The 9840-nt window shown below is 35.6% G+C and overlaps 1 protein-coding gene across 5 annotated transcripts in view; it reads right to left on the reverse strand.

The window, feature by feature from the left end:
- Positions 1–9840, reverse strand: part of LOC135217350 (head-specific guanylate cyclase-like) — a 999777-nt gene that overhangs the window by 452762 nt on the left and 537175 nt on the right. For 4 of the 5 annotated variants that reach the window (XM_064253180.1, XM_064253181.1, XM_064253184.1 and 1 more), the window contains one exon: positions 387–465. The gene's annotated coding sequence lies outside the window, so the exon portion shown is untranslated. Of the gene's footprint in view, positions 1–386; positions 466–4170; positions 4206–9840 lie in introns of those variants that run through there. The other variant, XM_064253182.1, reaches the window with a different exon arrangement.

The raw sequence follows: 9840 nt of genomic DNA on the forward strand, positions 1-9840 counted from the left end.
TAAAATGTAAAGTTCACCACTGAACACAAAAAATAATAGCACACTATCCTTTTTACACGTTTAGTTTTTAGGAATAATGACTTGTAGTTCAGAAAAGTCGGCCACCAGATTTCGACATGCCTGTCCTTCTCAGACTCCGAATATATATATTTTATGTGTGCGTGTGTGTGTGTATATGCGTAAACACGTACATATGAAGACTGGGATTATTCAAAGACACGTAAGACGGTGTTGTATTGTAATGAAATTACGAATGAAAAACTTCACCTTATGAAAAACACAACTCAGAGAATGTATCGAGCTTAAAAATGGCTTTAACAAAAACCATTGGCAGATGAGGAAATTATAGGAGGGAAAATTCCACACCAGGGTGAATATAAACTTACTGTTCAGACTTGATGATTTCTGTCAGATTTGGCTTCCGTCAGTAGCCTGGGTCATGGCTGCTTCCTCATTAATCGATACCTGCAAAATATATAAAATAAAAATCGCATTAACAAACGTAAGCTGTGGCAAACAATGAGTTTTGGAATACAGTTTTTTCTTTAACAAGCCACTCCATTGCCTTGTACAACTACATCCAAAGCCATGTGTACGGCATATTTAAAACTGCATTTACTTTACTCTCGTCTTACTGAAGAGATTTCACACGGTAAATTATGAACTTATTAATGAAAATTTAGAGGCTGAAAGTTAATATCTATTATGCTAGTATATTATAATACAGAAAATTTATTAAAACAAACTTCAGTAACGTTGTCTCTCAAGGAAAATACAACCTCGTTGGTTGTCAATTCCTGTTTATCTTACGAAATCATTTTTATTGTGTACGGCCAAAGAAAGGCCTCATTTCTAATCAGAATTGTTGATAAATGATCCGTTACGTTATTTCATTTTTAGTTACAGTTGAAAAAAAAACTTTCGCAGCTGCATTCAAATAACTATACAATTTTCGACAAAAAATAATGATTTTCATTATATTTCTATGCTTATTAAATTTTCCCTTTGATTTAAATTGAAAAATTATCGTTTGGAGTGCTCGTTTAGTTTTAACGTTACAATGCTGAATGTGCACATTTCATTGTATAACATTCTGAATATAGCTAGTTTCTCAATTCAATCACTAGGTGGCTTTATTCCCCTATGGCCTTTTAGTCTTGCTTGGCAACTAAGGAGAGAGACATCTGCATTGGAGGATAAATGAGCCAATTATCGACTTAGCTCTTAATCAACACCGGAAGGTATTCCATGACACTGACGACGACCAACAGTCTCTTTCATCTCCCATTGAAGTTACTTGCTAATTAAGGCTCATTTGGGCTTTCTGTTCTCTAGGCGAGACAAAACCTTCCGGGATTTTAATGACATTGATGCAAATCTACTGCCAGCGTTATTCTGTGACTTGGATATCGCAAGTTAAGAAGGATCATTCAAAAACCACTGAACGAGATTCAAATTACAAAAGGATACGTGAAACTTAACAGCGAGAGAGACACGTACACACACGCACGTACAGGAATAATGACTGAACTACAATGAAAAAAAAAGAACTTTAATTGAATACTAAGAAATTACCTAAATAACTTAATCGTCTCTTTAGTATTGTATTGGATCCCATAAAGTGGAGTTATTAAAAATACATTTTCAAAATGGACTACTGAATATACATGACATGTCCACCAAAAATAATTAATTTCTTTTTCATTCCATTCACCCCAGCTCATTTCCTTACTAAATATTTAGAATAACAAAGGTTGATTTAAGTAGCTTGACAAGACAAGGAGGCGAGGGTAGTACTTTTTAGATTTTTCACGATCTGTCAATGTCCCCTACTGTATAGATGTGGCTGCTCCCTTCACCAGTCGGGTTTCTGTTAATGTTACGCTAACAACACAAACGATATTATTGTTGGCCACTTAAACGTTTGAGTAGTGTAAAAGCTATGATAAAGAACATAAAGGCTATGATATCTAAGTAATAAGTTAAGAATAGGTTGTCAATATATCAAATGCACCGATTATACCGATTATCAAAACCTTCATTTAGAATCTTCCCTTTCCTGCGTAACCCAGTATACAACCACATTATATAAGGAAATGCTAGAGCATTTATAGTTTTATAAATTAGGGAAAGGGAAAACGGCTCATTCATCGCAGTTATTACGAGGAGAACTGTTCAGTCATAGCTAGACGGTGACGTTATTGTTCTTATATTCCTACTGCATCGAAGACATCTGCTTTAAGTTAGTGAAGGTTGTAAGCTTATCCTTTTTAACACTAACAACATAGCCGAGTCAAAGAATTTAACCCTTATTGGCAGTTACTACATTGCAGCAGATCAAACGCAAGCATGCACTCATGGAATAAAGCCAGAACTGCCTCAGAGCCGGGCCAGAGTTCAGGAGGTTAGAGAATAATTTTTGCCCCTACTTAACAACAGACGTCAAAAACTAAAGTGCCTACAAATTCCAGTGGCATTCAGACATGGACTAAAGTCAACCGTGCACTTGCCAATTTTCATTTACCATATCACCAACTCTGTTCAAGATGATAAATTTTCCTTATCTAACAGAAATCGTTAGGCTATTACACTATGTAACTGAAAATGTCACCCAGGCGTAGGTGAAACCCTTCCTTGTCTGACAGAAAACTTGCCTTTACTCAAAAACCAAAAAATATTTTCACTATTAAGGGTTAAGGATTTTATAAAAGTATCTGCTATTGCAGCTTAACTGAAATGAGGTACATACCATCAGTCATAACAGTATTATTGGTTCTTAAAGAAATTTTCCGAAGTTCGATTCTCGGCTCGGCGAACGCGGAACCAGAGGAATTTATTTCTGGTGATAGACATTAATTTCTCGATATAATGTGGTTCGGATCCCACAATAAGCTGTAGGTCCCGTTGCTAGGTAACTAGTTGGTTTCTAGCCACGTAAAAATATCTAATCCTTCGGGCCAGCCCTAGGAGAGCTGTTAATCAGCTCAGTGGTCTGGTAAAGCGAAGATATAAACTTTTTAATTTTTTTAAAGAAATTTAAATTTTGAAAAACTTAACTTCGCCTATTTTCCTGACCGCGATGATTCTGAATTGTTTCTCTTAGCAGTCTGAAGGCTAATTTAGTTTGTTCGTACTTCTAAATTTATCGAGTCAAAAAAATCTCTCAAACATTTAAGTGAATTTACTTCATTTCTCATTCAGTTTCATTCTATCAATCGCACCTGCTACTGTACCAATCAGTAGACGTAGTGTAATAGTGTCAGATGTTAATACTGGTTTATGAAAATAACCAGGGAATGTAATCCAATATTTATTTATTATAATGGACTAGGAAAAGTGAGGCCCTCCCGTCATGCAGTGTACTTAAAAGTGAGAATAATCAAGACTGCTCAACCCCCGGATTTCACCAATTTATTTTAATGCTTTTTAGAATATGAAAGAACGCGTCCTCAATTACTTTGAGTGCTTAGCTGGCCTTTGTAGCTGCGATTATGACCATAATAACTGACTGAGGTATTGCTAAGTATAGAATACCTCTAAAAGTCCTTTCAGAGGTAAATAGATTATAGATATTAATTTCATTTGACTTCTCCTTATGGAAATCAATTGCCATCGAGTTCTAAGGTGTGGAGTAAGGCCCCAGATAAGCTAAGTTAGGTAGCTTGATATAAGGCTAAATGACGCTTTGTCACCTGCCTTCAGATATGGTTGACTATATCTACCATTTATGAGCCTTCAGGATTTCATTCAACAAACCTTCATACATCAGTTTGTGATTCTCGAAGGTTCTAGACCTTTGCTCAGGTACGTTATCTTAGTTTTCATCTGACAAAATACTTAAAGAATAAAACACCATAACCATTTCCTTAAATACTGCCAACTTATGGAACATAAGGCTTGACCTATGGTTACATGAAACCAATTTTTGCCGGTATTGTAAAACCCTGTGGATTTTAAGACTCACCCGGTCAATGTAAACTGCTTAAATTTTTAACATATAATTTATGGCAAGAAAACCTAAGTCTACAATTTCTATTGAAGGTAAGGACGTTCATATTTACATGTGATGTTTATAAAAAAATTCAGTTAACTAATTACACTTTTCTATCAAAGCAAGGAAACTAATTGCATAAAGTGCAGTCTATCAGTAACGTCAGGCTTCTGTCTCACCTCATTAAAATACATTGTGTCGTAAAAGCATCGAACACCGGTAGCGGGGGACCGACCGAGAAACGAGCAAAATAACACACCTCACTAATAGAAACTGGACAGCAAACTAGCGGGTTTGCGCAGCCTAGCCGAGAACCACCACCTGTTTGGAGTCACTATCAAGGGCCACGGATTCACCGGCCCTGAAACTTGGACGATTTATGCGTATGATTTAAGAGTATGCCGTCCTGGGTTTTGTTTAAGGGGAAACTAAAAGAATTTGTCGATGCTTTCACGCTAATTGACTGATTCTTCATAGCAGAAACGTTTTAATATTTTACCAAACAAGAGAATGAATATTCTTGTGTGTATTATGTATTGGCACGCAGGCAACACGTCACATACATAATAATGCAGACAAAGTCTCGCATTCTTTCGTTTATCGGATTTCGTACTATACTATAACTTACACTCATACGTGCAAATATATTAAGAAAACTAAAATTTTCAAGCATCCAATTGGAAAAAAATAATTACATATGTCATGATGTAATACATTCTCTCCCTATTAAATGTCAAATCCACACTATCATAACACTCAGAAATAATTAAACTTTTCATTTTTGCTTGAGCGACTTCATATTTTCAGGCTTTCTGATACCAAGTGGGAGCTTATTATGTAGTTTTGGAGAGGAAGATTTAAAGTTTCTAAACCCCACTATCGAATTACATTTTGGCTAAAATAACTTGAGTCCATCTGTACTATTCTTGTGTCGACTCTACTCACTGGATGCATTATATGGAGCAAGTCATTCAAAATTATTTTGGACACCCAATTATAACAGCTTGATGAATCATTTCATATATCTTACACATTATTCTAGCTTTGATGGGAAACCAGTGCAACTCAAACAATGCAGGCTAAGTCCTGTCATGCGATGCAACACCTTTTATTAGTCTTGGTGCTATTTAGTATCTAGTTGTATTTTAGGCAGAGTATATTCTGCAGTTGTTCACCCAGTTAACGATACAGTTCAGCAAATGATTTTTATGGAACACTCTCCAATATATTTTCCTAACAAAGGAAATATTCCTAAGATGATGTGCAGTAACCCTTACAACATTTTTAATTTGAGCACGTACTTTGTCAGCGATCGAAACTATATTTCTATTCATATTAAGCCGGAAAACACCAAGGTTTCTCATTTCATTTTTCCTTCCTACCAACATAAACTCAGTTTTATTTTCATTCAATTTCAACTGCTAAAATGTTATTCATTCCTGACACTGGTGAGGACATCATTTATCATCTCATTTGTATCGTTAATATCATCTATTTAAAACCAAAACTGAGCGTCATCCGTAAATAGCAAGTTGCAAAATACAAGAGGATATTGGACCTAATAAACTGCCTTGAGGTGCTCCTCTTGTTAATGTTTTATAAGGCGAGTTCCCTATTTGCGCATGGTATTTTCTGTCCAACAGGTAGCTTTTCAAATACTCAATATCATCATCTTTAGTCTTACCAACTGATCGTAAATAATTGGAAAGAGGTTCTTGAATAACCGTATGAAAACCGGCCCAGAGATCGAGCAGCACCATAATACCACACTTGCTTTATTCATAATTTCTAATAGTTCATTCACAACAGGAATTACAGCGGTTTCTGTATAATTGCCCATAAGCCTACTGACTACCCAGTAAAGCGTTTACCCTTTCCAGATAAATAATTATCTGTTCAAGAATTACATATTCTAACATTTTGGATATAAAAGATAAATTCGAAAGAGGCCCGTATGCAGTTCAACTTTGATCAAGTTGATTGTTTAACAACAGCCATTTTCGCAGTTAGAGGGAATTTGCATTCTGACAATTATAACTTTCACCTGTTATACTAAACATGAGAATTTTTCAACCTCAATAACTCCAGATTTGACATCGGATCTGTTGTACAATTTCTCTGTACCATTTTAATATAATCATAATAATACCATTGGTTGCTTATAATATTAAATCTCGGTAGTGTAGTATTTATCCGATTCGGCGTTTCAGCACAAAATAACAATTATGTTCTAAATTTTCTCCAGATAAACTCGAGAAAATCATCGGGGAGCCTCTGTTCCCTTCCATTCCAGTTCAGCTATCCAGAAGTCTTCGTCATTTATTCATTTCCGTTCCTGCTTCTAGGATTTTCTGATGGTAATGTTCAGTTACTTTGTTTTACAGTCTGGAAAGTTTTACGTAATCCCTTTCTAGCAAATGTAATCATAATATATATATATATACTACATATTATATATATATATATATATATATATAGATACTGTGTATGTATATATATACATAATATATATATATATATATATATATATATACACACATATATATATATATATTTATATATAATAATATATATATATATATATATATATATATATATATATATATATATATATATATATATATATATATACATATATATATATGAATAGTACACACTCACTCGTTTACATCTGTGTCATATTTTATTTAACAACTAATTTTGCTTCCTCCGTCGCACTAGACTTGTCCTCCGCAAACCATTTCCGTTGGTTTGCGTTGTGAAAATCAACGAATAACCTGGCCATGGGTTTGCATTCTAGTTTTGTGCGACGGTGGAAACTAAATTAGTTATTAAATAAAACATGGCACAAATGTAAACGACATTCTGAATTAAATTGTATTTAGGAATGACTATGTAGCGTTTAGTGAAAGTAATGTTGTCTGAAAATATTCCGTGAATGTAAAGGAAAACCACCTGAACTTCCCTATGGATCCTATTTCTGTTTCGACTCCTCTATGACTTAATTGAGACTTCTAAAAGTCTACGACAGTCCTTATTCCACGCACAAGGAGGAATTGTACTTGAATTTTGATTTCTCCATGTAGTCGCAGAGATATATAAATCTTTTTTAAGAACTCTCTCATTTTCCCTAATTGAGTGCTAACCATCGCACGGTGAAAGGCTATGAAAGGCTCTATTATCTCTTGTTATGTAAGTCGTTTCACTAAAGATTTTAGCATTGTTACTCTATACTTCAATTTAGCCTTTTTATTCAAAACCTGAGGGTATAGGTCTATACTGGTTATATTTCACACACACACACACACACACACACACACACAAAATAGCCTTTTTAGTCAATATTTTAATTTAGCCTTGTTTTTCGAAATTTGAGATTACAGCTTTAAGTTTTTGCTGAAATTTACGTACAAAGTTTTTGGATTAAATGTTAGCTGAATTATCTGCATATGGTGTAGCTGAACCAGTATCCGCGAAAAGGGGCTGCTACTTTAAATGAAAAAAAAAAATTACTTTCAGATATAAATACAATAATAACAAGAGCACTCAGAGTGCAGACCTCGCCAAGGATCATGAAATCGAAGGAACCACCCCCGCCCCCAACCCCCTTAAATGGATGCAAGGGACACTTAGTATGTAATTTGTGAAATCTGATGCAATCTGAACAACGTCAGTGGGGAAAGAAAAACTTCGACAAAACAGCCTTCTTGGCTGGCGGAAGTATAAAAATAATAATAGTTGTGATGGAGTTATTGATATACATCAAAACTTGGAAATACAACAAAATTAGAATTTGGTGAGTTTATCTGGCAAACTACTAAGATATTGCTCCCAGAAACTTTTTGTTAGGACACAAGCCAATGGCGAGAAATACAAAAGAGAGTGGTTACTGTATTCACCATCAACATGATCGGTATTGTTTTGTTTGTTTGCTCCTAAAAAGTGATTGAATTTTGTTATAAGAAAAGGGTTCAGTGATTGGCGGAATACTATTGTAATTGATAACCATGCAAAAAAGCACTAAGTATCCACTGAGACATTGCTTTGACAATCAAGAAAAAAGCATTACAGTACCCACTGAGACTATGCTTTGATAATCAAGAAAAAAACACTACAGTACCCACTGAGACTATGCTAACATACTCAACTGCCAGAGAAGCTGAGGGAGCAACAGTTGGAGAAACAAATTCAGGAAGAGTGTGATTACTAGGAACTCGTCTTGAGACGTGTCACATCTGTTATTCGTATCTTAGCTGAACGTGCCTTGGCTTTTCGAGGAACAGAAGAGAAGAAAGGTATGGATCATTGCAAAAAGGGGAATATTTTAGGGCTGCTTGAACTCATAAGCCAGTTCGATGCATTTTCTGCAGGCCACATTTCGAAATATGGAAATTCTGGCAAAGACCTCCCGTCTCACCTGTCCAAAACAGTCCGCGAGGAACTCATCAACTAATGACCCAAAAAGTCTATGCGCTCATTGATGACAAAGTAAAATCTAGTCATTTTGGTTTGTCGGTTGACTGACCAACAGATCTATCAAATACCGATCAGTTAAGTGTAGTACTTAGGTACTTAAAAGATAAACAGCCTACTGAACGCTTTTTAACCTTTTTGGAAATGAAAAGCCCCATATACCGGTGAGGGAATGGCAAATCAAGTGTTGCAGTACTTACGTGAAGCTGGAAATTGAAGGGGTCAGTATTATGACAAGGCTGCCAACATATCTAGGCGTTATAAGGGGACGCAGCAAAATAAATGAACAACAAACAACGTTGCTTTATATGTGCCCTGTGTAGCTCATTCACTAAATCTGGTAGGGCGAAGTGTTGTCGACTGTTGTCATAAGGCAGTTAATTTCATCCCCACACTGCAGTTTCTTATACCTTTCTTTCAGCCTCAAGCAGCGGGTGGGGAATTCTTAAAAATCCCTCGCTGATACCAGGTGGGAGGCATATTCTCTAGGCGACAGTAGCAATTTTGAAATCTTCACTTAAAATCTAAATATATAGCAGAAGACCACTCACAAAAGGGAAACGCAGGAATAGATGCAAATAATATTTCAGATGAGGTGCAAAAGCTAAAATTCGTTTTTGTCTTGAATATTTGGAATGAAAAATTGCAGAATTTTCACAGTCAATGCATGGTTGTTCGTTTCTTCCTATTTGGGCAGGCCATTCGCCCAGGGTACAGATCAAAATTCATCAGCAGTCAGGTAGATTAATGCCATAACTTCAATAGAAACATTCGATATCAGAATCGTTTGATAGAATATATGGAAAAATTCTTCGCAAGTCAATTACGTTTGTATATTCGAGAGAATAGGAGAGAAAGGTGGCCTTAACTAGAAAGGAAACGACAGACCTGTCTCTTGGAGGAATTAAAGTTATAAGAATCAAGGAAGCCACACGCTGTGAAGAGAATTCTAAAGCATAGCAGCACAAGTGAGGAAGCAAGCACCCAATGAATTGTCATCGAAAGATTGTCGATCCAAGCAGAGGGTGGCCTGACCACATTCATGATGAGTGAAATGTAATGATAAATGTAGGGAAAGACTACCAGGCAACATCTATTACTTATGTGAACTCTTCCGTAGAAGAACATAAAGAACTGGAAGAATGCTCGCTATTCCTGCGATGCAGTTTAAACATTTTGAAAAATAAAGTAGACATCTCTCCCTATCCCATTTCCCGCATGTAGTATCTTCACTTGCGCTACCTGCTTGTAGTATCTTCACTCACAGTCAAGAAATATAAACGCCAGAAACTCCAAATAATTAAATAATGATTGAAGTTTAATGTGTTTTAAAAGACATTGATTTATGAAAGGACTATTGTCAGTTCAGCAAAAAA

Source organism: Macrobrachium nipponense, chromosome 7 (genome assembly GCF_015104395.2).
Source record: "Macrobrachium nipponense isolate FS-2020 chromosome 7, ASM1510439v2, whole genome shotgun sequence".
NCBI classification, from domain to species: Eukaryota; Metazoa; Arthropoda; class Malacostraca; order Decapoda; family Palaemonidae; genus Macrobrachium; species Macrobrachium nipponense.